The sequence below is a fragment of the Seriola dumerili genome, unplaced genomic scaffold (assembly GCF_002260705.1).
Source record: "Seriola dumerili isolate Sdu_G_001 unplaced genomic scaffold, Sdu_1.0 BDQW01000052.1, whole genome shotgun sequence".
NCBI lineage: Eukaryota > Metazoa > Chordata > Actinopteri > Carangiformes > Carangidae > Seriola > Seriola dumerili.
The window spans coordinates 13,345,391-13,349,351 of record NW_019174307.1 but is presented as its reverse complement, the minus strand read 5'-3'; positions in this window follow the sequence as shown (position 1 = coordinate 13,349,351).

The window sequence follows — 3,961 nt, the reverse complement described above, 5'->3', positions numbered from 1 at the left end:
GTGTGCTGCAGACTGCAGTCAAGGCTACAAATTCACCATCTACTTTTACTCCGGCCCCATTGTCCCACACTGTCTTTCGCAGCGGGGAATAAATAATTCAGAAAAAAAAGTGGAGCTTCCACAAGTCAGGTGGAGAGATTAGTCCTGTTGTCTGGGCTTCTGCATGGCTGAGTGATTGCTTGTCCTCGCCTCAGCAGCGCAAATCCACAGCCCATGGAAAAGGATCTGGCAGCGCAGCTTCCCCCGGTTACATCCTTCAAAGCATGCCTCTGTTAGCTGTGTTAAGCCACCTTCATTTAATTTCCATCGCGGTGGAATGATGTGCGGGAGCCACACAGTAACAACAGCTTTGGAGAGAGGCAGAGAGAGAGAGCCAGAGCGAGGGGCAGAGGCAGGGAGGGAGGGAGAGACAGGGGTGGTGATGGTGGTGGGAGATGAGAGTGGAGGAGAGAGGAAAGAGGAATGTACAAGGATGGAGAGTGTGTGTGTGTGTGTGCGTGTGTGTGTGTATAGTAGCAAGGGCCACAAGAATTGCTACTAAAGGATGCAGCCAATTTCCAAGAATTCCCCAAAGGCTAGTCTCATCAATCCTCAGCCATGTGGTGTGTTTCCAGAAAGCATGAAATAGATGAAATGACAGAGGCACACTGCATACAAGAGCAACAGAGGAGCAGTGAGAGCACCTGGAGAGACAGGAGGACCTAATGTGTCCCCTCCCCAGCTGAGGTCTCTGCCTCACAGCTGCACATTAGGATGCCCATACTGTACACTGCATTTGTTTTGACCTTTCAAAACAGTTCAGCTGCTAAATGCTCTCTCTCAATGGGACCATTCATGAGAGGCCTCCAAACATTTTAGCAATCCACCCAACACAAACAAACGCAAAGCTGATGCGGTGGTCTCAAACGCAGATCAGAATATACAGAATGGGAAATTGTTTTTTGTGATTAATCGATGTCCAGAGGGGAGAAGATGAGGGCTGTTGTGATTCATGGTGCTTCAAGTAGTCAGTCGCATATGAACAGATGCTTCAAGCAACTAATTTCCTCTGTGATATTTCTTTAGATCGAAATACATCTCCATAAGTTTTCATATCTTTCTCCATCTAATTCAAGAAGTGGGGCCATTTCAGTATGTCCGGGAGTCTCCGTTTCACATCAGGGTTGATAAATGAGCAGGGGAGTCCTAAAACATTTAAACCAGAAATAATTTGGCAAAAGATAAGTCCAGCAACATCACATCTTAGCCCCATCTCCAGATGAAGAATCATCACGTGTCTATTATCCCAAAGAGGAAGGACCACCCTCCATAAATCAAACACCACAGATGAGTCACCTCTGTCGAAAACCGCCAAGTGACAATTAGCCTTGTCTCTGATCCAAGGAGGTTTGATACTTCCTCATGTGGCTCAGACAGTTTTAATAAAAGGGATTTCTCACAGTAAGACAGACAATTTACTCTGTAGTCCTGATCTGTGATGTGCCTGCACACAACTACGCGAGGGTAACATCAAATAGATTCTATAAAGGGCATCTGGTTCACTTGTTAAACTGTGTGTGTGAATACTTTTATTTACTGTAATATATAGATATAGCTCAAACAGTCATTAAACAGTGGAGGTTGCACAAACATGATTCTCTAGTTGTTAATTTATACCATAGTAAAGGGTTAAAAGGAGATAATCCCCTATCTAGTTACATTCAGTTTGAATCTCTGCTGGGAGCTTGACAGAATAACAAACAGCCCAATCAATAAAAATGTCAGGGAGTAATGAATAAATAAATACAAATACACTGAATACAAATACTAGTTAAGGAATGTCAAGCTACGATTTGTAACTGCTTCCACAGTCAAGTAGCAACCATCCTATATTTAAATGCCACAACTTGTAAGGCTCTGCGGGGTGATTCAGTGTGCCTTTGCTGAGAGTGATACACGCAGTAAAGAATGTTGTCACTTCCACTCAGGGTCAGACTCAGATTTGTTTGCTGCCACAGAAAAGATGGCAGTAGATGGGTAAAAAGGTAAACATCCTGATTGTTCTTGACAGATTTGATTGTTTTGTTTTGTTTTTTTTGGTTTTTTTTGTTGTTTTTTTTTACATAAAATCTCTGCATCTGTGAAGTCAGCTGATCCAATGTACAGTGAATCATTATGTTACAGATTCAGATTCGGAAACACAACAGGTTAGAGCGGTACAGGTTAGACATGCAAGGAAGCACTGATGAGCGAGAAGAACATGTCTGACAATTTGCTTCAAATGCAACCACAGTGTCCTGTGGCGGGAGGATTGAGAGACTCAGCGTATTCTGGACAGTTATGTTTGTCCATTTGGGCTTGTGGCCCAGAGGCCAACATGAGGGGCAGAGGATATTAGGGTCAGACAGAAGCGTGATCTAAGGAGACTATGGCTGAAGCTTTGACTGATAAAACCCCGCTGCCCTGCTGATCCCTAACTCTCCTCTCTCTGAATCCCTTTTTAAAACAGCTGATTTCAGTCATTCTGGCACACTTGGCCACTTAAAACCCAGCAGTGCTTAAAGTCCTGCCTTTGGATCACGCCGTTTGACTTTGAAAGCTAAAATAAGGAGAGCATAAATTGCTAACCATGCTAGATAGCGAGGACATAAATGCATATTCAGTACTAAAGAACATCATAATCAGGAAATGGCCACAGAATGGGACTGGTTTCATATGAACTGCAGATTGTACAGCATTATAAACAAAACCGCGCAGTAAAGTGATGTGACTCTGTAGCTTTTACTGCCCTCTGATCCCAACTTAGCATTAGTGGCCCCTGGACCTCATCCACATGTGTGTCAGTGGTCCCTACAGCGAACTGCCCTCAGAAACCACACTTAACTGTCTCATCTGCTGCATTTTGTTTGTTTGTGTGTGTTTGTCAACATGTATCTGCCTATGAACCACCTCAGACCCTCAACTTTCCCAGTCTCTTAGTGCGACACTAATTACGCCTGTGCCACAGCTGATTTATTCCGTGAATTAAACAGCTTTTAGGAGGAAGTTTAAAGATCTGAACAGTGTTTTGCCATGAATATTCAGTGGTGTGAATAATTGGGATAAGAAGTGAAGTGTTCCCTGGCTGAGTCCTGTTACGCTTTGAAAAGATTATGGATTTGGTTTTCCAGTTTCACTACACCTGCTGATAAAGTTCAAAGTAATACTGGGACGCTGGAGCCTATTCTGTGTGGAGTGAATAACACGAAATAATGAGGATACTGCCCAGATGCTCGACACCAGTGTGCCTGGTTAATGCACAGGTTAATAAATGAACTCCTGTGGGTCATTGGCAGGTCAGGTTTGGTCCATCCATTCATATTCTACATCTGCTGATCCTGTTCAGGGTCACTGCGGGCTGAGGCCTTTCCCAGCATGTAGTGGGCAATTAGCCGGGTATGGACATTCGCCAGTCTATCACAGCTCTTCAAACTGTTCTCATTTTGTTATAAATCTTATGAACAGTAAAGATACTATTAATCAATGGTGTCTCTGTTTCACTTGGAGCAACTATAATGGATATTTTTATAATAACAAAGTATCAATTAACCATATGAAAACAATGTGAAACCTGCTCAGCACCAAACAGTTAGCAACTATCTGGCGAACATAGTTGAGCATTTATCAACTGAAAAGCCTGATATTTCCATCAGGGGTTGGCAGAGACCCAAAACAGAGATAAAAGAGAGTGACTACTGGACTTGCATTCATCAGGTAGCCAGTGACACACTTCCAAATGTATGATAATGTTGTGCTGTAACTTCTGGAAGTGTACAATTTTGTAAATGTTTGCAAACAAGTTCACCATATCAACTGAAAAGGTAATCATACGTCAGTGTTGTGTTTGCAACTTGTTTCCGCTGCCCCCGCGTGACCAAAGAAATCAGTCATTGTAGATTTAAGTATCTCAGCAAACCGAGCAAGTGAGTGAGCATGCACACTA